This window comes from Ictidomys tridecemlineatus, chromosome 14 (genome assembly GCF_052094955.1).
Source record: "Ictidomys tridecemlineatus isolate mIctTri1 chromosome 14, mIctTri1.hap1, whole genome shotgun sequence".
NCBI classification, from domain to species: Eukaryota; Metazoa; Chordata; class Mammalia; order Rodentia; family Sciuridae; genus Ictidomys; species Ictidomys tridecemlineatus.
Window position 1 is genome coordinate 42,538,928 of NC_135490.1, and position 26,772 is coordinate 42,565,699.

The 26,772-nt window shown below is 40.2% G+C and overlaps 1 long non-coding RNA gene and 1 pseudogene across 4 annotated transcripts in view; one reads left to right on the forward strand and one right to left on the reverse strand.

Moving 5' to 3' along the window:
• The window catches only part of LOC144370339 (uncharacterized), a 70,875-nt gene extending 54,238 nt beyond the window's left edge, over positions 1–16,637 (reverse strand). Inside the window, exons 1-3 of one of the 4 annotated variants that reach the window (XR_013430330.1) lie at positions 16,309–16,637; positions 5,587–5,697; positions 4,809–4,858 (exon numbers count right to left, since the gene is read on the reverse strand). This is a non-coding gene — a long non-coding RNA (uncharacterized LOC144370339). The remainder of the gene's footprint in view (positions 1–4,808; positions 4,859–5,586; positions 5,698–16,308) is intronic. The other 3 variants (XR_013430331.1, XR_013430329.1, XR_013430328.1) reach the window with 3 other exon arrangements.
• LOC144370641 (transcription factor GATA-6 pseudogene) lies at positions 7,892–8,722 on the forward strand (annotated as a pseudogene).
• Positions 16,638–26,772: the final 10,135 nt, after the last annotated feature.

Genomic DNA, 26,772 nt, shown 5'->3' on the forward strand with positions numbered 1-26,772 from the left:
AGAATTTGATTTATATCTTTTAATTTTGTAGAAATTTTACTTATAAAGCTTTTTATTACGTTATTATGTTTATTCCTAAGATTTTATTGTTCTCTTTTCTGTCATTATGAATATAATTTCGGTTCTATTTTAATTTCTAGGCCCTTATTGTCATATCAGCCATTTTTTTCAAAATGTTATCATGTACAATTGTCTTTATCAATCAAAGGAGAACTTTGCTTTTATTTTAATTACAGGCTCATGGGTTTTCTAGGTATAAATAATTTTATCTAACAGATAAACATTTGCCATTATTTTGATCATGCTTATATTATTCTAATTTCCTTATGTAAGAATTTTAAGAAAATATTGACTGACAATTGTGTTCTTACTCTTGGTTGAAATTGAAATGGTTTTAGTAATTTGTGATTGAAAATATTGGTAAAATTAGCAAATATTTTTATCCCTATTTTGCTTTCTAAGGAATAGCTAATGACTTTTATAATTTTATTTCCTAGAAGAAATGCTACTTCATGGAATATGTTGATACCTTCATGAAATCTATCAGTCTACTTTATTTAAGCCTTTTGCATGTACATTTATAAGAAATGGCATTGATTTTTCTTTTCTGATATCCATTTACTTTAATCAAAAGCATTTCAATGAGATACAATTTATATACTATAAAATTCACCTATTTGCAGCATACAATTCAATGATTTTTAGTAAATTTGCAGTCATACAACTGTGACCACAAAATATCCCTTGTTGGGTGAGATGTGGCTCTTGTGATGGAGTACTGGACTGTGACATGTGAGGCCCTGGGTTCCATCCCCAGCACAGTAGTGGTGGTAACAACAACAATATCCATTGTACCCACAAGTGGCAAATTCCTGCTTTCACTCAAACCTTAGGTTACCATTAATCTGTTTTCTCTGTTTATAGATTTGCTTTCTAGGAACATTTTATATAAATGAATCATATAATATGTGGTTTTATGTCCTGATTCTTTCATTTGAGATACTATTTTGGGTATGTCATACATTTTGAGGTCATGCATTTGTAACATATATCATTATTTCACTTTTTTTTGTACCAGGGATTGAATCCAGGGGTGCCACACTCCAAGCCCTTTTTATTTTGAGGCAGGGCACAGATAAGCTGCTGAGGTTGTCTTTGAACCTGTGATCCTCATGCCCCAGCCTCCTGAGCCACTGGGATTACACCATGTCCAGCTATTTCACTCCTTCCTTCTAAAAGACATATATTTTAATTTAGAAATTAAAGTTAAAAAGACTTCTTAAAATGACTTGGAATTTTTTTTAATCTTTTTGATGCTCTATAAGTAATTTTATAATATTAAAATTAACTTTTCCTTAAAGAAAAGCTAGGATTTAACTGTGAACCCTTTGGTGAATTCCGGTATCAGATGTGTAATTGTTTTTCTATTGTTTTTCTATTCATCAATCAATTTAGGTTTCTATTTCTTCCTGGATAAACTTTAATAAATTTATGGTTTGCTGGGAAATAATTTATTGTTTTCTAGGATTTCAAATGTTTGCTGTGTATTCTTTTATCTTTCTTACTTGTCCTTAACCAGTGTGTTTGTAACAATACTTCTTTTCTTGTCCTTAACCTTATATTTCATTTCTTCTTCTTTCTCTTTTTTTCCTCTCCCTCTTTCTCTGCTTTCCTTTCCATTTTCTCATAAGGCTCATAATGTAGTTTATGGTCTTTTCAAGTAATAGTTTATTTAATTTACGTAATCTTTTTACTAGTTTTAAATGAAGCTTAGCTTTTTTTTTTCTTTCTTCTAACACATTACAGTGTATATATTGATGGGATACCATGGGATGCCTTGACAAATGCATACATTGCATAATATTGAAATCAGGTACATATACACTCATCTCTTCTTGTGAACAGCTATCATTTCTTTGTGGTGCGAACACTCAATATCTTTTTTCTCTAGGATGTGTGTGTGTGTGTGTGTGTGTGTGTGTGTGTGTGTCAGTATTTTCAGCCTGGGGTGCTTAACCCCTAAGCCACTTCCCCAGTCCTTTTGTCAATTTTTATTTACTCTCAGTTACTTAAAGCCTTTCTAAGTTGCTGAATCTGGCTTTGAACTTGAAATCCTCTTGCCTCAGCCTCCTGAACTGCTGGGATTACATGCAAGTGCCACCATGCCTGGCTCTTCTAGCCTTTTTTGAAATATGCATTATTGTTATCAATAGTCACCCTCTCATGCAAAAACCCCCAGAAATTCTCTTATATAACTATGACTTAGTGCCTGTTGAAATACCTTTTCTGTTCCTCCCTCCCATCAGTTCTCCCCAGCTGCTGGTGACCACCCTGTTATTTTCAACTTCTCAGTGATCAACATTTGAGGTTCTTCATATGAATGGGATCAGGCAGTATTTGGCATTTCTTTTTTGTTTTTGATTTTTTCTGGCTAGTGTTTTTGTTTTTTTTGTTGTTGTTGTTGTTTTGTTTGGGTAGTTGTTATTTTGCTGTTCTTTTGATATTCTAATATCATAATCTAAGTAATATCTACTACTTCCATTTTTAATATCTTCATAAATCCACCCTAATGTAAATTGTGCATTATGCTAAGTTTTCTGGTTTTGGTAAATAGCCTTTTCATTTATTTCTGCATAGTTTTTATTATCAGGTTTGAATTACTCCACACCCTTAGCCCTACTAGCAATACTAGGAGTTGAACCCAAGGAGAAGTTATTGCTGAGCTATAGCCTCAGTTCTTTTCATTTTTAATTCTTAATTAAATGCTTAATCACTAAACTTAAATGCTTAATCACTAAACTTCTGAGGCTAGCCTTGAAGGAGCAATCCTCCTGCCTCAGTCTCCAGAATCCCTGGGATTAAAGGCATGTGCTACTACACCTTCATTTTGATTTACTTTTTGATTCAAGGAATACCTATTATTTTTTTTTCACAATTCTAAGCAAAGAGATTATTGTATTAATTTTTAAGGTTACATTTAATTTCATAGATTTTTAATCACAGAATGTGGTCCATCAAATCTTAAATTTGGCAAGGATTTACTTATTAAATATTATATGGATTCACAAAAATATGTTATTTCTTTTAAAAATATTAAAGTCTGTTATTAAATAAAATAATTAATTGTATAACTAAATTCCTTCATGTCTTTAGTTATTCCTGCTTGCTGGATTAATTCAAAATAAATATAAGAAATCTTTTGCTATATTGGATACTTAATCAAATTCTCCTTGATTATCTAGTGGATTCATGTAAGATGTATATATTTAGCTGTTGTGTTATTTAGTATGTATGGGTTTATGATAGTAGTAACTTCTACATTAGTTGAATCTATTATCATTATATTATGTACATTTCAATTTTTTGTTTTTATTCTTAAACTGCACTTTGATTACATTAATGTTGTAGTTTCTTCTCTCATTTTTGCTCTTACTTGTTTAATATCTCTTTTTATCCTTTATTCCTTAAATTTTAAACACATTTTAAATGCACCTTAAAAAAATAAATGGTGTGCATTAAACCAATATTTCATCCTTTCAGTCACTTCCAATGGAAAAATTTAATCCATTCCCAAATATGTATATTAATTTTATTTCTCCCATCTTTATATCTATTACTTAATGCTTCTGGTGACTTCCTAATATTTGGGGGGAGGAGGGTACTGGGGACTGAACTTAGGCCAACTTGACCACTGAGCCACATCCCCAGCCCTATTTTGTATTTTATTTAGAGACAGGGTCTCACTGTGTCTTAGCCTCTCACTTTTGCTGAGGCTGGTTTTGAAATCACAATCCCCCTGCTTCAGCCTCATGAGCTACTGGGATTACAGAAATGCTCCACATTGCCTGGCTTTTCCACCAGTTTGCTAAAGTTGGGATTGATTCCATTTCTCAACTTCTTAATTTGGATATTCCAGTACATTTTCCATATTCTGACTGAAAACCTTTCACTTCCAAAGACTCGTAATCAGACTTCCCTAATTTACTAATAAGATTTCAAGTCTTTCCTAAGCCATATATCAATGAAGCTCCACCTCCTTGCCCTTTTTTGAGATGAGTCCTTAGAATACTTCCATCTTCCCTTTCTCCTTTTATTCTTTTCATTGTTCAACCCTCACTCAGATTGTGCCTTTCAAAAACTCCTTTTTCATTCCCTCTCCCACCTCTGATTTCACAGAGCTAATTAACTCAGTTCAGATGCAAGTTATTATAATTTTCATTGCAGATGCTCCTTCTGTTTTAATAAACCACATTAGTACTCTATTTCGTATTACCAGAGAATCTTTCCTTGTTCATTTAGATATATGTGTGTACACCACAGTCCATTGCTCACCACATGTTCCTCTCTTCTCCCATTTCTCCTACTTTGAGGTCTCTATTCTAATGGATCTGTTCATTGGAATTGGTCATTGCGTATTTTCTTCTGATGGAATAAGTGATCTACTCTGAATCTTAATGTCTTTGCAACTGTATTTCTTTTGTCCTGACAAACAAATAATAATTTGACTAAGCATTGAGTATTTCCATTCTAGCTCTTTTAAAAATTTTTAAATGTTTTCGTACCATCACCTAACCTCTGTTCTTACAGATAATAAGAGCGATGACAGTCTGATTATTTTTCATGATAGTAGAGTGCATTTTGGCATATTGTACATACAAGAAATATTATTTATTCTAATTGGGATTTGGTTCCTTTTCCATTTTAGGTAATGTTATGGACTACATTGTGCCCCACCCAAAATTTACATATTTAAGTCCTAATCCCAAAGTGATTGCACTTGAAGATAGTGTCATTAAAGGGGTACTTACTTGGAAGTGAGGTCATGAGGCTTAGCCATAATCCAAAAGGACTAGTGTTCCTATAAGAAAAGGAAGAGACACAAGAGATCTTCCTCTCAGCTCATCACCCAGAGGAAAAGAGAGGAGACAACTCAGCAGAGAAGTAGCTGTTACAAAACATGGGAGTCTCACCAGAAATCAACCCTGCTTGTACCTCGTCTGGACTTCAGTCACCAGAACTATGAAAAAATAAATTTCCACCACTTCAGCCATCCAGTATCAGGTATTCTGCTGTGATGGTCTCTTTTTCTTTTTATTTGAATGTTTATAAGATTGTCCCTTTAGCATTAGAGCTCTAGAATTTTGTCAGGATGAATCTAAGTGTGCATCTTTTTTCATCAACTCTGTCTGGAACTTGTATCATTTTAATTTCTGGATATATCCCTTACCTCCAACCCTCAGGGAATTTTTCTTTTTGATCACTTATTTCTGCTTTTCTTTCTTTTTTTCCCCTTTGTAAAATCCTATTATTTGCATGTTTGGTGAAGGAGATTTATTCTCCAACCCTTTTATCTTTTATCTCAAGGTGTTTGTTTGTTTTTAATCTATGATGATTTGAGATATTTCTTCTCACTAATATTCCAGTGAATGGATTTGGGTCTTAGTAATGGCTGAATATTCTCTCAATCATTTAATTTATTGCACTTTATTATTTCAAAAATTATGATTTAAGGTATCTAGACAAGTTTATGAGTATTGTGTTAGAATTCTTTTTACCATTTATATTATTCAAGAAATTCTAACATACCTGACAATTTTCTGCTCCCATTAAATAATTTACCTCTACATGATTGACATCATAATACTCGTACAGTCTTCACTGGAAAATGTCTGATGTCACTGCTATGGCCCAGGAAATCTGTGAATAGGCGTAAAGAACATAATTAAGAAAAAATCATTTTTCTTGGCGTGAAACCAAGAAAGCAGCACAGACACTGCCACGGCCAGGCCAAAAGCACCAGCCAGAGAGGTCCCTCCGTGAGCATAGTGGAGGGATAAGGGAATTAAAGGAACATGCATTTTGGGGGAAGCTGAAGGCTTGTCTGCGTACAGAGCATTTAGAGACCAAGGACATTGCCCAACAAACCTGAAAGATGTGCTGCATGATCTCCCTGTGCAGGGAAAGAAGCTGACATCTCTCAAGGCATCGAGCAGAGGGCAAAGGAAGGAACCATTTTGCAGCCTTGGCAAGGGGGCTGGCAGCCGAGGAAGCCAGTTCTTGGCAAATTCAAGTTTGGCCCAAAACACAGGCCCAATAAACACATACTACACAACATAAAGTGTGCTTAAATGATCAGAAGAAAAGTAAACATGGAGGGAGGTTTACAGAGGGCACAAATGGTCATAGAAACCCACCTGGCTCTATTGCCCCCCCTCAAATTTGATCTCTTGCAGGACCTGCTCAGATAGACACATCTGGCCAAGATCTCAGTGGGGCTGGAGTGGGAGAGATTGGACTGAACCCAAGACCAGGAAACAAGGGTGTGCAGGTAATGTAGGGGACTGAGAACTGGCTCACCACCACATGAGTGGAACCCAGGGGACATCACTAGGATAAAGTTTTCTAGTATGAAACAGCAAGTACTGGGCACTGGAGGTGTGCTGACATAAACTCTTCAGACCAACTAGCATTCAGGGAAGAGACTGGAACCTGAATGAATACATTACTGGAAAAAAAGAGAAAAGCTCCAAGTAGAGTTTTCTCATAATAGCACAGAATAATACTTATAGAGAGACAAAGTCACCATGAGACCTGTACAAAAATTCCATAAAATTCAACAAAACTAGAAAACCAATGGATGAGCAAAGCTGAGCACATACTGGTATAAATGTGGGAGATGTGAGCAAAAAGTAAGCAGGCAGAGAACAACACAGGCTGTACTGTACATCCTGAATGAAGAAATACATTACACAAGATCTGGAATGTTACTACCTGTTCTTTGGTTTTGCATTATATTCCAAAATAAAAGTACTGTGCTGGCACAGGAGCTTTCTAAATTTCTTATATATGGATAGGATTTAAGCATGAAAATAGATTTTAAAACATAAGTAAATATTGTAGAATTTCAAGCAAAATCAATTTGTAGAGATGGTAAGCATCATTTAGGGAATTTGCATACTCCTTCAGGAGCCCTGGGTCTCTCTCAATGCCCAAAAGCAACCCTCACTGCTGTCCTTCTCCCTGCTCAGTGCATGCCCAAGGAGATAGAAATTATTCTGGAGCAGCTCCAGAGCATGGATGGCCATGGCTTAAGGTGGCTGATTGCAAAATTATTGTAGAGCCAAGGCTGCAGGCGCAGTTGACTTCAGGGTTTTTCCATGGTGAGATCTCTCCACATTGTTTTTCCCCATCCCTTCCTCCTCCTGTTCCTCTTGTTTCCAGAGTGGACCAGGACACCGTAGCTCCTCACAAAAGCAGTAACAGGATTCCTGGCCTATTCCTTGCTTCTCAACCCATAAGCCTTGCATTTCTTCTGGGCTCCCCATGGACCTTTGGTGCTAGCGTCTTTTTCCCTGGGAGTGCCTTGTCCAGCTGAGAAAACCTATTGCTCTTCACTGAGCTCAACCAGAACAAGACCACCAGCAAGCTGTGACAGTCTAGTTGGGATGCCAAGCTGAGCTAGTTTGTACCCTAACAGCCTGAGGACATTTTCCTGATCCTTGTTGCCCTCTCCAGTTAGGGACATGCCGCTTTCAATGGTGCACCTGGCTTCTTCCTACATTTACAGCTACAGTAGCTGCAGCTGCAGAGACGGCCAGTAACTGGTCTATGTACCTAGCACCCACTGCTGTCTTTCTGGCCTATCTTCAATGGGGACCCTGATTGGCCCCAAGTCTCATCCCACAGTCCCCCATAAGGCAGAAGAATCAATGTAGCCAGTGGTTGGGCCAAAGAGCCTGACTTCCCTGGCTAGGCTGAGGTGCACACCTTGGTTCTTCCCCTACTGGCCAAGCCCTTCCATGGCCAATGGCACAATCCTGGAGGCTAAACTGTGGTGGTAAACAGGGGCTCTGGCAGCACGAGAGGCAGTGGCAGGTACACCCTGGCGCCCATGAGCAGCCAGGAGCACAAGTACAGCTCAGTGTCTATGGCATAGCTCCTGAACCAGACATACCACTATTACCACCACCTATTACCACCACCAATACTGAGTCCATACTCACTCTACATGAGTGCACCACTGATACCTGCCTAGCTCCTGGAGCCCTATTCCAGTTCCTGAGTAACCCAGTGCAGACCTGCTGGAGAACCTGGCAGAGAGCCCCTAGTGTGTGAATTGTAGCTTCTGTGGACATCTGGAGGACACTGGCCATTGCCCGCACAAAGTTTGTGGTAGCTAATCCCATACTAAAAGTCTTTACAACAAGATTAATGGCCTCAGCTGACCCCTCATCAGCCAGAAGCATGTGCCTTCACCATGAAGGCTTAGACTGTCTGTGCCAACTGGCACACCACAACCACCTTATGGTGCAGAAACCTTCAGGGTGAAACTGTATGCAATGCTTTTGGACTCTACTTGAAACTCATGGGGTGCTTTGACCACTTGATATGAAAAAAAGAAGTTTAAACCAGGAAACAAAGTAAATAAGTAAATAAGTCAAAGACTTGCTCTGCTCATAACAATAAATGCATTTCTGTGACTCCAACTGCCACCTCTTCTAAGAGGATTGCAGCAAAAATATTTCTTCTACAACGCATCCAACAGCCTCAAGTGCAGGTGCCCCAGTAATGGCTGGTGCAGGAGGGGCACCAACCCAGAACAGCAAGCTCAGGGATTCCAGTCAAGATGGGCGGGCTCTACATAGACATCAATCTGGCCTTGCTTGCTGGTGTCGCATCCTCAGAGCAACAGGATTTCAGGTATGCTCTGGCCCTGGCCTGAGTCCCTGCTGCCAGGAGGCAGGGAGAACACCACTGAAGAAGGCCTTGCACCTCTTATGTCTGATTTTGTCTAGTAGCCCCGACAGTGGTCAATGCCAACAGAACATTGCTCCAACGTGTGATTTCTGTGCCTTTGAGTCTGAAAGAGATGTATTTCCCCAGGAGGCTTGCTGAAGAGTAAAAGAAGATGAGGCTCCTCTGGAGAAGGGTCAGTGCAGCAGGAACGTGGCAAGCTTCATCCACCCAGGGCCACCTCCAGTCAGTCTGCCTCTGGGTTGACTCCTGCACTCCTTGCAGAAAATGGGATTGGGACCAGGGCATTGCCTGCTAAGGAAGATGGAGAGAGATCCTATATCCTCAAGTCTTTTGTTTCTTCTGATTGATTCTGGTTATTCCAGAATTTCTGCATATCTGTTCCATAAGCAGATTAACAAGCATTCAGGGAGAAGATCATTGAAGGCCACTTGGGACACATCTTAGAAAATGAGTGAGTTCCTGGATCTTTTGTAAAAATATTTCTCAGTTTCCAAAACTTCATAGATACTCTAACATACACTGTGATTGGTGTTTCTCAAAGTTCATCTTGCCTGACTGATCAGTTGGAATTTGAACACAGGTAGCAAACAAGATATTTTTCTTCCATGTATACAACATATTTTTAAAGGGTAATTTTCATTGCAGAAATATTTTTCATATGTTATATTATTTGCATAAGATTTAAGAGTGGTTTTATAATGAATATAAACCTTTTACCTTAATGGTTCTTACAATAATGTAAAAGAAAAATGCTAACTTACACATTGTTATAATTCTTTTATATCTACAACCTTTTCTATATTCCTAATTGTTTAAGAAAACTATTTCAAGAACAAATCTTCTCTCTGGAAAATTGCCATTTTCCATTTGTTAGGAATTTTTATAGAAGAACACCAATATATGCCCTTTATTTTACTATGGAATATGTTCTGGAAAAATTGCAGCAAACCGTTACTACCTAATGAATAATACTTGTAAATCTTCTAGCATCTGTAAACATATTGTGCAATTCTGTATATCTTGAGTAACCCACAGGTTGGTTTACATTAAATTTTTAAATGGGATGTCATATGGAATACAATTTCACGAGAGTTTTTAAAATAAAATGAGTATTATTTTTTTCTGTCTGGAAAAAAATGAAGAGTAAGTTTCTTGGCAGTCACTTTTTTATTACTGTGACCCAAATACCTGACAAAAACAATTTAGAGCAGAAAAAGTCATTTTCATAGTTACAGAAGAATCAGTCCATGGTCAGTTGGTGCCATTGCTCTGGGCCTGAGCAGAGGCAGAAGATCATGGCAGAAGGATACATCAAAGGAAAGCTCTCTAGTACATGACAGCAGGAAAGGAGAGAGAGAGAGAGAGAGAGAGAGAGAGAGAGAGAGAGAGAGAGAGAGAGAGAGAGAGAACACAAACTCATAGGGAGTAAATATAGCCACTAAGGACATGCCCCCAGTGACCTCTGTCTTCCTGAGTCACATCACCTGCTAGCAGTTACCACATAGTACCTTAGTCATCTCAAATGATTAAGCCATCCGGATTAGTGCCCTGTTAGGACACAGCTCTCATAATCTAATTACTTCACTGTGAGCATTACTGCATTGTCTCCCATGAGCTATGGGAAAACTTATACCCAAGGCATAACACATTTAATTGCCAAACAGTAAGAATTATTTGCCCCATATCTAAGTAGGTTGATCATCACCAATACATACAGGGAGAAATTCTGTCCATCTTTAGCCTGGTGAAACTGCTTTCCAATACTCCTTTGCAAACTCCGTCAGATAGATACATCCAGGACAGCAACACTTTGGATAATATTTAAAAACAGTTAGGTCCCATCCCAAGTTACACTCCCAAAGCACCATGACTTACTGAATGCAGCAGTCGTTCCTATGCTCACTGGAGCCCTTAAAGCATGGCTGCATTTTTAGTTCATGCTTCTCCAAATATGAGAGTTGTTTGCTATTCAGAGTCCCACACTGCCTTTGTCTTAGGGATGGCGCTGCATCTTCATACTTCACTCCACCATCAATTAATGCTAAAGCACCCAGCACTGGAGCTCTCCCAAGGTTCAAATGCAACAAGCAGTAATGAAACAGCCATGTGGTTCATGGAAGTTAATTGTTCAAACTTAATGGGTCAACAGTGATCTGGCTGGAGGATGGTACAACATCCTCAACAGTGCAATCAAGCATATTGGTGCCTCTTTTCTCCACAAGAAGAGTGTCCTCAGTGCTTACTCTTAGGGTAACTCCACACTTCTTAACTTCCTCTGCAAATTGGTTCAAGCTCACATTGGCTGCATTGTGTGTAGTAAGGCAATTTCCTTCTTTCATACGACACTCGAACAAGGCAGTTTTTTAGATCCATTGGAAATAAGGTAAAAAGCACTCAAAGGGGCTAAGAATGAAATTGTAATAACTGAATGAAGAAATGATATCCACTGGAGATCCTCAGTGATTACTTATGAAGGTGGGCATGAAGGGACGTGAAATGCAGTTCCTCTCAAGAAGCAGCAATTCTGCAGTCCAGGGACACTGAGGCAATAGTAAGGAGGAGCAGGCACTGAGGTTCACCCTGTCCAGGCTAGAACTCCTGTGACATGCTCTGTGGGTTCAGTTTGACCCTTCCACATCGAGGTGAAATACTTTTATGGGTCATCCTGTTAGAGTAGAGATGAATTTCTACAGTTCATTTATCTGCATCGATGTCATTATTTTCCTGGCAATAATGTCCACTGACTTTGAGGCACTCATAAACCTGTGAGGAACTGAGGAATAGGTTTGCCCCTTGAAGACTGTGACATCCTCATGCAGCATGCAGTGGTTTCCTAGGGGAGACCACACAGGTGGTGTTGGTGTTGGTGGCTGCAAGGCAGGGATTGCTGTATTGTTACTGGGCAGTGGCAGCAGTGATGCTATGAAGCAAATAACACCGACTTGGGAGATGGAGAACCTTGATTCTGGTCCTGGTTTGGCCACCAGATCACTGTGTGGCAATTTCAAAGCCTCTTACTTCTCTGGGCCTTACTTGCCACATCTGGAAATTAATGATTAGATTTGATGGGACCTCCCCAAGCAATAGACAGGATCTGCTCATCACAATGGCAGGAAGACTGAGGGGTTTCCATGCCCGGGAGTGGGAGAAGCACAGGTTGGCTGTATTCCCTTCTTACTCACCCAGGGGGGCTTTGATTTTCAGTGAGTTCAATAGGCCCAGAGCAAGGGCAAGGTTTTGGAGAAAACCTCTTTGGGAGAGGGCATGGATCCCTAGACTGTGCAGCCCCAGCCTCCTCATGTCCCTTTAACTCCTCCTCCAGCTAAAACCTCCAGCTTATCCACTTCCTAAAGATCATCACAGAGGCTCCACAACCTTCCCTTTTTAAAAACTCTTGCTGATGGAAAATTCTTCCTCATACCTGCTGCAATTTCAGTCTATTTTCTCTCGTTCAATCCTTACTGGAGATGGAGAACAGCTGGTCGCCATCCTCCATTTAACATCCCCTCCTAAACCAAAATCAGTTATGACATCACCCCTCAGCCTGTTTTTCTTCTGGCATAACATACACCATTCCTTCCGACCTGCCTTCATGGATTCTAACTCTGAAAGCATCGCCGGTCACTGTGGCCCAAACTGAAGGTAGCTCTGCAAGCTCCACATCTTTCTAAAGCTGTGGCATCCACAGAGAGCTATAGGGCTCTGTAGCAAGATTGAGAGAGATGGTCAGAGTACAATGAGAACATAGTCCAAGCCCCTGGCTTTATCCATAGAGGGAAACTGAAGGTCAAAAAGGGTAAGTAAATTCAGTGTCCAAGGTCAAGTCTCAGGGATCAGGCTCCAGGCATGAGACATCAAATACTGCCACAAAGCCCTGAGTGGCCACAGTGTGTCCTTAATGTGGGTAACTACCTTTAATTGAAAAGCAAAGAGCCACGGTCTCCCAGTGTGCTGTCTACTCAAACCATCTTCCCAGTCCCACTAGCAGATGTCTGAATTTCTACTACGCACATCTTTGATTTCCATGAAAAATACAAATACTGGACTGGGGGTGTAGCTCAGTGGTAGAACACTTGCTCAGCATGAGTGGGCCCTTGTTTTAATCTCCAGCATCCCAAAATTGTAAAAAATTTAAAAATTTAAAAGATTTCAAATACCTCTCTAATTGGCAATACTGTTCACTGTTCACACCTTAGTATGAATGAGTGGATTTAATCTTTTCCAACTATTGATAGACAAGAAAACAGAGAACAAAGAACCTGGGAGAATGATAGACCAGTGGAGCTGCTTGCTAATGTTTCCAAGGTCAGTCGGGGCTGGGTGTGGGGCTGTGGGAGGACATAGGCCTCAGGAGGGTGGAGCAGCAGAGCCTTGTGCTGGTAGGAATTCCCCAGGCTTTGATATATCTGCCCTGTCTGCCTCACACAGGTCACCTACAAGGCCCCAGGTACTCTTGCAAGATCTGCAGTAGAACAGAACTTGGTGAAAAGTTTACCTCATTGCTCCCACTAGGCTGGATCCTATGAATATTCCCCAATTCCTAAAGTATTCTGCTGAACTCTTTTCCCAAGTAAGGTGAGCAGGGCACCTAAAAGCAAATCTCAACCTGATGGTGCCCTTACATGACAGGAAAGAAGAACCAGAGGGAAGGAGGAACAAGCGGTGTATGAATGAATATGATTATTCAGATACCTGCATCAAGGTGAAAGGAAGGGGCAGAGGAAGGAAGGGGCACGTGAGTATACGGAAGCATGAGTCAGATGAACTATTTGCTTAAAACTCTGCCCATAAAATTTTCCTAAGTGAAGAATGTGGGGGACAATAACAGAGTGTGTTGAATACATTGCAGAGCCTAGATTTCAAAACAGCCTTTTACCCACTTTGAATAAATAGGAGCACATTGTGCTCCAATCTCATCAACTTTCAGGGATGTTCCAGACTGCTTCAATCCTCCAGACACACCCTCCCTGAGGATCAGTGGGGGAGTCAGACGTCCACAAAAGAAAAAGGAAACATTGTGACAGCATTTATCAAAACACCTAAGCCAATCAATGTGCTTATTTGATTTCCCCAAAACCACAAAATTAGATTTTAAAAGAGAAGACAAAAAGGCACTTTTCTGATAAAAATTACAATATGTTTTCCATCTTATTCAGGGGACAGTTTTCTTTAACAGCAAAATTGGCACAAAATGACAAGAGCAAATCAGGTTGGCAAAGAGGTTATTTATTAATGTGTGTAGGACAAAAAGACATGACAGAGAGGATGATGAAGACAGAAGGTCAGGAAAGTAGGGATCAGACATTTACTTGCCAGGTAAATTGCACTGGGCTTGGAAAAGCAGGAGATGCAACCTCCCTACCTACACCACAGTGGTCAAATGAGAGAAATCCCAGTTGGGCTAGTTGGGGAAAGGAAAAAAAATGCTAGATTTCTGAATGGTGCTTATATACAGGGTCCTGGCTAAAGCTATCATGTTTGATAAAATGAGAAGTAATAAATTTAATTTCCTGAACATCAGTCGGTCCCTTCATACACAGACAGGCACCCAGCTTCACAAGGAGTTAATCAGCCCGACACCAGCAATTAAATTCTCCAAACTGGATCACAGCAGAGACACAGGATCCTGGTTTTTCACACCCCAACCCACCCAAGGTGAAATGGCAATGATGGTGTTTTATGTTTTGTCAATTATTCTTCAGCTCCTATATATATATGTATGTATTTCTTTAGTGTAAGTTGTTATTTTAATGATCTCTGTTCCAAATGGGGAAATACAAGGAAAAGGAATGAGGAGGAGGAGAGGGAGAAAAAGCAAGTGCGCCAGCGTGTCCCACTTGTACTTTTCAAAGCTCCCTCTGCTCCCACCCCCCAGCCCAGCCTTTTTCCTCAGTGCATGAGTCACCGCTCAGGAGCTGTTTTAAATGCCTTACTTTTAATGTTCTCTATCACTGTAGAAATCCAGCAGATCAGGATCACTTGAAGGGGTCACTGGTTCGGCTCCTGCTTCCTGGTCCTAGACACCCCTCAAACTCAAAAGCATTTTCTAATTTATTACTGTCTTCATGAAAACCAAGGGGTCTGCCATCAAGACCACCGTGGGCTAGTGTTGCCTCTTCTGGGCTCCCTGGGGGTCGCATGCCCTAGAAAGACCACAGAGGATGAAGTCCTTGACCAAATGTTAGTTTCCACTCCAGGTCCCCAGAACACAAAGGAATCACACTGTGCAGGCCTGCAAGTTGGTTTTGTTTACTGTCAGACAGCATGTGCAGAAGAGAAAGCTGAGTGCATCCTGACCCACAACAAAAAGTCAGACAGCTATTTTTTCAAACCATTGTGAAAACAGGAGCTGTGTGAGCAAAGGCAGGAAAGAAGTTCAAACCCAAGTGCATCACCTTCTCCCTCACAGGGACACCACTTCCTAAAGGTTTGCTTTCCTAACATCTCCCACTGGCAGAAGCTGGAGAAAAAGAGTTTTCCACAGGACCCAAAGTAGGTCTCAGAGCAAGGGAGGCCCTTATGGTCCTACAATGTAGAATGCTCAGAGATGATGCTGGACTGAACCACTACCTGCCATGGTGAGTTTTCTACTTGAAGACCAGTTATTAGCAGCAGTATGGATGGTGACTTCAGCACCATCTTTCTGCACCTGCGTACCTAAACAACCTGCGCACCCATAAAGAGGCAGCCCTGAACCACTTGTCCCTCCCACCAGCCTCAGCTCACAGAGCTGTCAGGATGCTCAAGGATGGACACTTCTCTGGTAAGGGTGTAAGCCACACATGGGATAAAATTTAGCTCCATCCCCATTTTGGGGGGACACACCAAACCTGGAAAGTCTGTCAGAGTTTCCCGGAGCTAATCAATGAAGCAATTCTCCTCCTCTGACAAAGATTGTGTTGGTTTCTCACCAAGTTGTGTGACATGCACATGCTCACCAGGTCAAACAGGACAGGCCCCCAGACCCCAGGAAATGTATCTTCTCATGGAATAAAATGAATGGAGACAGAGTGGGCAAGGAGCAGAAGTGAGAAGGAGACAGAAGTTTGAGAAAAGACTGAACCTGAAGGTCACAATAGTTTGGGGAAGGCAGGTCAAGGTAATGTAGACGGGGTAGACCCTATGGCAGAACACCCAACCAACCAATCACATTTATCAGAACCATCCTTCCAATGATATGTCACAGAATCGTCCGTGGTGGGGGGCGGGGGTCAGAAAACTGCACATCCTGGGGTCTAGCTTCCTTCACCCAGCGAACCGGAGTCTACACCTGAATCCTGCAGGCTCCCTAGCCCAAGATCAGACCGATTCCCACAGATCTGAGTGCAGCTAATTAAGAGTAGTAAACAAGCCCAGTTCTTGACAGCGCAGAAGTTTTCCAAATTGTCAGCTTGTTTTCCTCCCAACAAAAGACAGTGGATTCCTACCTTTGTCACATTTCCTCCCCTAAACTTTTCTTTCTGCAATCCCTGCGCCTCTGCTAAACTGCAAGCCACTGAGAACCGACATGCAGGAGCGCCCCCCCACCCCACCCCACGCAGACAGAGGTACCTTTTCCGCGGAGCAGAGGGGCTGCTGCCTAGAGGCTTGCTGCCCTGCCAAGTGGTGGAAGGATGCTCTAGGGATGGAGCACGCTGAGGATTACGCGTTCCTGTCTCTGCAGCCAGACCTTTCAGCAGCTCGGACCAACTGTGCTAGGGATGCACTTAGCAATTATCTGCTGGTACCGAAGCCCCGCCCTCTGCTCTTGTGATTGGCTCTCCAGTCCCGGGCAGGACTGCATTGGTCTCAGCCAACCTCACTCATTGCTTTGGTTGCTACTATTATCTAAGCCATCAAAGGAAATAATTCCATGTTTCATTGACAACCTGTAAGGCTCTCTCTGGCCTGGTGTGGGGGCAGAACTGGGAGTCCAGTGGAGGGATGGGAGGAGAGTAGGAAAAGGTAGGGGTTGGGGGAGAGAGAGAACTGAGAAGGGGAGTGGATTGGGCAGAGAGAGAGGAGGAGAGAGACAGAGAGGGAGGGAGAGAGGTGGAGCTATGAAGCAATCAGATTCTCACTCTAGCATTTTAACTTCCACAAAACAGAGCTCATAGCAACAATTTTCTGGCCTTATTTTCCCCCTTACTGGTAAATGTTCCTGAGGGCAGAGAGAATTATAACCATGGGGTTTCTGCTGGTGTCAGACAAGCTTTGGAAAGCAGAGCAAGATTGAGGGCTGAAGGAATATAGTGATATTTTTACATCCTGGAGGGCATGTGAAGGTCATTTTAGATCGTTTGGGAACATATTATGTACCTAAACTAGAGTTTACCTGTCAGTTCTTTCCCTGCAAGTCCACTCAACACCCCAACATAAGTAGGCAATTTCCCTTTGCACCCTATTCAAAGAATCTCCAAAGAGCTGTTCTTGAAGTCTATAATAGTCTAGAGTTTTTCACTGTCCTCATGGAAATGTCCAAGGGACAGGCATCCTTGATCTAAGCATTCTGCTGGGACTCTTGGTTTTGCTTATTCTGATCTGGCTTCAGTTAATTGCTTAAACTCACATTATCAGTCAAAACAAGAAGAGAGTGGAGAACCAACCTACCAAGAAGTGGAAACAGCTTTTCCTTATTCATCAGAGAATCATAAAGCCCATGTTTTGATCTCCCCCCTTTAAATATATTTGTTCACTACATAGAAAGGACATTATTTAGCAGCTGAACTTAAGAGGAAAAAAATAATTTAGAAAGGGTCTTTGAAATAAAGCTGTTAGGTAATCAAGTTCTGGGGCTGAAGGTGTAGCTCAGTGGCAAAGCCCTTGACTAGAATGTATGAGGCCCTAGAGTTCATCAAATAGAAAATCAAGTTCCAGATCAATCAGAAATTAGTCCTCCAAGCTTCTCGAACTCGGACCCTACTTCTTTGACAGGCTACAGTTCCAGCCTGTCATACAACTGTAATTCTTTCCCTCCTCTGCATCCTCAGTAGCATGTCCTCCACCACCTGGTACATCGAGTCTCTATTTCATGTGTACATGCCTGGCTTGTCTAAGTACATTCCAAGCTCTGGAAGGACAGAGATAGTATCATGTATATCTTTATAACTCCACAGACAGCACCTAGCTCTCAATAAGCAGGCTGACTGATAAAACGTAATTCAAAACAATAAAGTGTGCACAGCTCTGAGCTTCATGGAATCATGATCTCACTATGATGCTCACCCAACTGGGTGGAGTGGGGAGGGGGTCCACCCTTGAGTCTGGGAGCCAGAGATTCAACACTGAACACTAGGAAATGCTGCAGGTACAGAAGTCACACCAGGCTCTCAGCACCACTGTTTTCTCTCAGGAAAATGAGGCAGCTCTTCACTCCATGTCTTTCTTCTCCCTCAGGCGTTTGAAGGAAAGGAAAGAATGGGGATACATGCTTTTCTTGAGAGGTCTCACCTCCAACATTCAGTTACTTCCACAGTGTCTTTCTAAATCACGGCCTGTCAGAGAGTGACAGTATATTAGGAATCAAAAACTAGGACAAGGAATGTATCAAAATAATTGTTTTCTACCTTACTACTTTATCTAGGTAAACTTCCTACAAATGTACAATGATAGAATTTTAACAATTTAAATTTAAATGAAACATTGAAAATTGACATAGTCCCAGAAAAATTGGTCCATTTAGTCATGGCATAAAAATCATAAATTACACTTCTATAATGGAAGTAGTATTATTTCCAATTCCAAGAGGAGTTTTGTTCATACTGGCCCTCCCCTCATGCCAAAATAAAGAAATAAATAAATTATAGAAACTCCCTTGGGCAACTATCAAAGGTTTGGTTGTCCCTAAAGAAAAAGGAAAACATATCAAATGATTTTCTAAAATGCTTTGTCTGAAACAGCATGTCCTTATGTGTACCTTTTTCTTTTTGAAGATGAGAGAGAGGAAAGAGAAAGAGCGAGAGAGAGAAAGAGGAAAGAGAGAGAGAGTTGCAAACAGTTGTTTATGTCAGTGCCTTTTTAACTGCCTGGTCATAAAATATTCTCTTTGAGAGAAGGATGATCCCTTTGTGTCCCATAGATCAACTGTTTAATTCTGAGAGTTAGAGGATGCATATTAAGTATGCAAATTCCACTGGTACTTGCATTTGTATTAAATATTAGCTCCATACAATTTAAATTCATTTGGCTATGAAATGTACAGAATTCCATTTTGTGGGCAGTACTCTGACAAAGTAGCCTATTTTGAGTTAACAGTTTGAGTGCACTAGTAGTCTGAAAGGATTTGGGGGGTTCTCCTTCCTTTTTTAGTGACATAATTAAAGAAACAAAAAGAAGTGTTTTTTATTATTAAATTCAAACTGAATAACATCCATCAAAACCACCATCTTTCTTGTGGGTAACTGCTTGTTATAACAAGTTATCTCCTATCCTACGGTAGGAGACTAGAGAAACTGACATTTACTCATCAGCTTATACCATTTTCTCAGTTATCATTTATTTATACCAAATTCTGTTCCTAAAAGGGAGAAAAGGAGAATAAATCTAGGCAATGCCAAGAAAGAAAGAAATGTGTGAAAACGGGAGGAAAAAAAAAGGAGGGTGATTTTCAACACTACATCTTTGCTTATTGACTTGAGCCACCCAATATCATTTAAGTAGAACGACGACATTAGCAGTATTTCTTTTTTAAAAAATCTTCTTATTAGCATTGGATATATGAAAGAATTTTCAGAAAACTTCTCCCAGCAGTTTCCTAAGTAAAGAAACTTGGAGGAATATACTCACAGCTTTCCCTTCTCACTGAGGGTTGTTGTAAAACTGTATGTAATCAAACTCCCTCCCTCTCCACCTCCCCAACCCATTCCCCCAAATCAAACCTACGGAGCCAATAGCATTTCAACAAAGTGTAAGAGGAGATTCGGCTGCCAAGAGGGTGTCAGTCACCATGGACCATTCTTAGTGATTTCATTAATTACTAATGAGTCTTTCAGGAAGTTGGTGTCAGATAGACAGGGCTTCGTGAAGTTTCAAGACTGTAAGGAATATTTTATTATATAAAACACTCTGTTAGATAAAACCATGTGATTCTGTTCATTCAAATCATGATTGTGTTTATTAGTGAGCCAGCATTGTAAATAACCTGAAAGAGAAAGACAGAGACTGAGAGACAGAAAGAGATTTGCAAGGCTAAATTGCCCATCTAAATTCTGTTTTGCTTCAGTTAAATTCTTCATAAGAAATACAGCTGAAAGCTGTCATGAAATATTGTCCAGCAAAGCACCAATTGACAGGAGTTGGAGAATTGAATTAAGAAGGTCAGCATCCCTCCCATGAGGCTGGCAGATCACGTGTGACATGAAGCACTCTTCCAAGACAAAGGGCTGCACACATGATTGTGGCTGTTGGAACTCCTGCCAGCCAGGACCCATGTCCTAACAGAGACACTTTCTTCAAAGAACTCATCAAACATATTTACAATGCCTGCCACATGTCATTGCATTTATAAAAACAGGTGATAATACTATTTCTAAGGCTATTAAGAGAATAATGGCAAATCAACCTACAAAGGACTACACAAATGCCCTATCATGGGATATTAAGCCTAGTGATAAAGCAATAATGTCTTGGCATGGGCCAATATAAATGTGATGCATAACCATCTGGATCTATTAGACCAGATGTCAGATAAGCTTTCAGAGTGATACCTAAAGATACTCAGAGCACCAGAAAGATGCTCCACTCAAAGGGCCACAGCTTAGGGCAATGAGGCCTCACTTCTTGTTGTCTAATGAATAGGCAAACTCTTCCACCAGTACACACCAGGCTGGAAAAAAGGATCTGGGTGTGTGAAGGTGTCAAATTTCAGCCCAAATTTCTTCAGATATACATATTTTATTACTCCAATCATGCAAACTATAAACTACATGCATGTTTGTTTTAGGGCATGACTTAAAAAATAATTTGCCCCAAATATTTTTGTAATACTAACTCTTCAGGAGGATGCCCCAAATTTGTGGAGCATGAGGTTTGAGCAGCACAAGGTTAATACCTCTACACTGCCCTTCTATCTGACTTCCAGAGGTAGCTGAAATCGGACTCCAATCCATCTACCCAACTTCATTCCACTCTCATCTCCTCTGCTCCCATCCATTACAGTCCTCCCATGGTCACATACTGTCCAACTGCCTGACTTTCCCATGGCTTCCCCAGGTTTTGCTTGCCCCACCTCCACCTTCTTCTAGTGCTATTACACTCACTCTTCAAGGCTCAACCCACACCTCTTCCTTTCTCACCATTTCTGTCTGCCAGGCCATTTTAATTTTACCCACTCAAGTTAAAATTAATTATATTCCTGTTTGTATTTTCATTATTTTTTTCATAATAACCCACATTACCACCCAATCAACAATGCTGACAGCAGCCAGCACCATGTTGGACACACATTTAGAAACAACAGAAATGAAAAGCTCAGGACAAAGGAGAAGGATCTACTTCCTTCATGGCCAAAGGCAATGGACTGCTTTCACAAAAGGAAGGATATCAGGTCGCCCTGGCCTGTTCAAGATGTTCAGGGGAGAATGAAGTGACCCATCTTTGCATCTTTGGTCATCCATACACAAATCTCTCAGCATCAGAAAGTCCGGAAATATCACAATGGTGGCAGCACCGAATTTTCCCTCCTTTCTACTCCCTCATTCTTTCCCCAGCAGGGAAGGAGTCTTAGCAGGGCCTTAGAGATTTGTTTTTCAGCAAAAGACTGTGTTTAAGTTACCTAGGAAAGTGATAAACATAAGCAAAGAAACATTGATCTGTCTAGAAGATGTATTTGCAGAAAGTCCTTTCTATCTTAGTGTTTTGGAGCTAATATATTTGCTCCCTTTGAAAGGATAAGAGAAAAACCAAAAGCTGAATATTCTCTCTGATATGCAGATGCTAACCACAATAAGCGGGGAGGGAATAGAAGTTCAGTGGATTAGACAAAGGAGAATGAAGGGAAGGGAAGGAGGATGGCACAGTAGAATGAATCAGACATCACTTTTCCATGTTCATATATGAATCCATGACCAGTGTAACTCCACATCATGTACAACCACAAGAAAAGGATCCTAATTAGAATAAGTTATACTCTGTGTAGGTATATTATGTCAAAATACACTCTACTGTCATGTATATCTAAAAAGAACAATTTTTAAAAAAATTAACAACAAAAAACAGAATGAGAGGGTGCTGTAGGGAGACCAGAGGTAGAAAAGCTGAAGGGAGGTGAGAGATGAATTGAAGAGGAAGGTAAAGGAGGGAAGAGTTCCTAAGTGCTCCTCTGAGTAGTCGCTGTTAAATTTAAATGTGATTGATGGAAAAAGATAACCAACCCTTTTATATAATCCTCTGCACTCTACTATACTCAAGATTGGCTAATAGTGAGTGTCTTCAGATTTGTAATTAACTGTGCATCTTTCCCATCACTGTGGCACAACCAATAAATTACATTATAATGCAACAGGAGCAAATAGTAGATGTTACAGTGATACTCTGAAATTATTAAGATGAGATTATGCTTAAGTACACTCTCTTTTAAGGCAGCATCAAGTGTCTAGAAAAGAGCTCTCAAGAATAACATCCCCCAAGGGTTTTGTCTTAGAAGCTACCTCAATAATCTGTATTTCAAAAGCTAAAAAAAAAAAAAAAAAAACCTAAGTAGAAATTAACTATACATGATCATCATGTGCTTTGGTTATCTAAATGGTTAGCTGAGTTTGCCTTTAGAGGACACTTACTTCCCCTGGCTCAGATTCATGCAAGGACCATGACTCAGTACCTGGGTTATCTCTTCTGGGCATGTGATTTTCAAGGTGGGGTTTCCCCCATAACAACTCCAGAACTCCAGTTTCCCTTGATTTTTCCCCACAAAGGCCCTCTCCTTGCTGGTAGATCTCTGAGTCTTTGATCCTCTGTCTTTGCCAAAGGCTCTGAACTGCTCTTCCTAAAAGAGAGCTGATAAGATCCCATCAGATGCTCCTTAGCCACCCTCTCCCCACTAACAAAACCTCCCTCCTGCTTAGTGAGAGAGGCTTCTATTTTAACACCTAGTTTATTAAAGGGCCAGACACTTTCTCTTTGAACTTCATTTTATGATCCTAAGAAAAACAGGATTTATTTAAACTAGGTCTCTTCACATATGTGAAGGGTAGGGAATGACCCATTATTAGCAGTTTCCATAGGGACAGGGTTGGGGGGGGCAACGTTAGGGGGGAGTGTTGGTTTGGTGCTGCTTCTATGAAGAAACATCCTGGATCCTACACTGGAGGACAGTGTCAGTTTTTGTAGTGATCTCAGGCAACAAGAAGACCCTCCTTTCTTATTGGAATAGTTGAAAACAGAGTCTTCCTGAAGGCTCCCCATTGGGTTTCCTCTTTCCTCTACATCTAGCAGTTGATCTCTGTTAATTCCACCTTCCTTCTCCACACGTCCCTTTCTCTCATGGCTTCCCTTTTTTATGACTCTGACTTTCCTTTTCTGTTTGCACTATTAGACCTTCATGATAAATATTCCCCAAATTAACTTCTTTCTCTTGTAAATCAAATATGCTGATTAGTGAGCCTGTTAGAGGAAAAGGAAAAAATCTAACTAAATAGAGGGAATAAAATCTCACTTATTTGTCCAGATTGGTTAGGGAGGAAAATACAAAACCGCAAGTAGTTTTTTAAAGATTTTAAGCTAAAAGGTGTTTATGAGGGCAGAGTGACATCAAGTCATAGCATAATGGTTTTATAAGCTTTTTATCGATTTTTCTCAAGAGTTGAGTTGGGAGATTATTCTCGGGTAATCTCAACAAATGACTCCACAGTGCTGAGATTCATTCAGATCAGTCCCATTCTGGATCGATCGTGACATGAGTGTCTGTGGGGGCTAGAGAATCAAGCAGGGTGGCAGATGAAGAAGAAAAGAATGGCGGTGCCAACATTTTGGCTTAAATCTTCATAACTTCAGTTTTACAAAATGTCTGAGTGATGGAGTTTCGGAATCCAACTCCGCTTTCCAGCTATTAAAGAACTGTTAAGAAGGGCTTAAGCTTCCAGAGGAAAGCTTTGAAATTGACACAAGCGCCTTAAGACAGTCTCCATAGCCCAAGACACTGAAGAGCTGGAAAAGGACAGATCTGCCAATGTATTTATAGCAATGCCACTGCCATTATTGGGGGGTGGTCTTTAATCTTTTCTCCAATTTTCAAGGCACTGTTGGGCTTTCATGAATTATAGCATCTATGAACTGGTATTCCTTTCATGATTCTCCCCTCTCAGCTCCAATCAGAGCAGCATTTGTGTAAGAAAATATGGTCCTTCTGCCCTTGTAATGAGCACAGTGGAATACCTGATCGGCACAAATGTTACAGAGTCATAAAGGGAAGTTTCAATAAAGCTTATCATCAGTGGCGCAGAGAGACCCAGCTGGGATTCTCCATCCTGACTGGTTACAAAAATACTTCCTGAGGTTATGAAGCAAAGGTGAAGCTTTTTGGAGACTACTGCTGGGCCCCTCACTTTGATAGTGAAGATCTTAAGGGGCACCATAAACGAGGTTTTATCAAAGAGCTCTGGCCAATACAACCCAAGAGAATCAGAAACCCAAGAAGATCAACCAAAAGGTTTGCAATTTGAGAGGTAAAGATGATGTAAGTTAGAGAATCTAAGTGATCAGCTTCCTGACCTAACCAGAGCCCAAGGCCTGGCACACACTAGGGCTTCATAAATATTTGGGGAGTCCAAAATGGATGGATGAATGAATGAATGAATGAATGAATGAATGAATGAATGAATGAATGAATGAATTTTATTATGGCCCTAAACCTTTGGCCTACTTATGACCTTGTGTTTCCAGGATGATATGTGTGTAGGAAGGATTTTCTTTCTTGACATCACATTTAAAGATGGCTAATGTCTCCTAACAATCACATCTTTGTAAGTCTGTATGCCACATACAACTCCACACAAAGATATCCTTAATTTATCTTTTAATTTGTCTTGTCAAATATCTTCATTAAATTTCCAGAGGTTCCTTAACACTGACTAAAACTGCACTCTGAACAATGGGTACATGAGATCAATAAAGAGCTTGCTTACTGATTTAGTGAGACTCTCTGAAAGACCTCCTCACCTCATTGCTCACCTTTCCTTTGTTTATAGCTGGTCACAGCCAAAGCCACTGGTGCTTAGAAGGGATTAGTGAATAGTTCTAATTTTAGGAAACTATTCTTTTTTAGCATTATTTATTTATGTGATTTATATCATCTATGAACTGGTTGTTACTATTATTATTATATTTTTAAATTTTTTGTTCTAATTAGTTTTATGAAACTATTCTAAAATATGAAGTGCTTGCATCTGTCAGCTCAAACTGCCACCACAACATACTGCAAATGGAGTACCCTAAGCAAAGGAAATGTGTTCCCACAGTTCTGGAGACTGGAAGTCCCAGATCAAGGTCTGTCCATGTCAGGTTCAGGCTTTTCCTATTGGTTTTCTCATGGTGTCCTCAGTTGGTGGAGTGAGAGTAGGATCACTGATATCTCTACATATGAGGACATTAGTTCTATAGAATCAGGATGTAGTTTATCCTATGATCTCGATTAACCTTATTTATATCCCTGTCTTCCAATACAGTCACATTGGGGGTTAGGGCATCAATATATGAAACTGTGGGTGGTGAGAAGACATAATTACACCCATAGAAGTGGTATTTTATCTTATTAGAATAGTTTGAGAATTATTCTCCCTAGCGATGAAGAAGTAGAGTGAATGGGATAATACCTCAATATCTCATATCCCCTAATAGTAAATGTTTGTGGCTTCTGAAAACTACCTTCCTTTCCTTTCCTTTTATTTTGCCTCTGCCTTTTCTTCTCATCAGTGTTGCCATTAAGTCCACTAGTTTTCAATTGCAGAATATTAAAGTAAAACATAATAAAACAAAACCTCCATTATATGCATAATTGTTGATATCCTGAACCATTCACCATCTCTCCCCCTGCCTGCTGTGACTGCTTTTCGTAGCCTCCAACTACATCTTGGAGAACCCTCCAGAATCCTAGGTTAGATGTTTCTCAAGTGATTTCTTCCTGATTCCTGGGGTGCTCTGCTGCTCTAAGCCCTATCACCTGCCCTCTAGTCAAGTGAGCAGACCCACTGCAGAGCACGTGCCATTTAGCAAGAGCCAGAGTAGGTGTCAGTGGCTCTGGTATTGATTCTCACCTATGTCCCTTTTTACCTAGAAGAAGGACATAACTCCTTTGAGGTTCAACTTCCACAAATTTAGAAGGCCAGTCAACACCTATCTTAGCCATTGTTAGGAGTATTACCACATGAGCTAATGTAGATGAATTAGCACAGGGCTGGATATGTAACTGTTCTCTATAAATGTATTTTGAACTTGAATAACAATACATGAGAACAATGCACTACTTCTTATTAATGTATCTTCAAACATTTGCCAAACTATTTAATGCCTATCAGGTAAATGCTCAGTTGAAATACATTGCCACAAAGTAAACTATGGTTTCTCCCTTATGAATGTTAAAATAGTCAGCTTCTCTTAAAATTGCTGTTGAAAGGACTTTTGGAGGCCAAAGATAACAGTGATTTTCTTTTATATTTTTTCTTTTTTTAGGAACAACATGTGGTAAAAGGTTACATCAATCCTTTTAAGCATAGCTATTAGTTCAAAAGACAGTGTTCAGAAACAATGTGTTGAAGATATCAAACAATATATACAATGTGGTACTTTTTTAAACACTTACCCAACTTATATTAATTTGACCTGATTTCCTCCCCTAAATACTTGATATAATATTCTTCCAAATAAATTTATGAGTCTAAATCTTTGTCCTTTTAATAATGATATTAACTATGGCATTACAGGTACATGTGTCTAGCAGTGATAGTCCTAAGCACTACTTAACAGAAGCTACTGGATACAACTCAAGCAGTGCTTCAAAGAAAATTTCCTAAGAATGAATTAATAAAAACAATCACTTAATTGTTT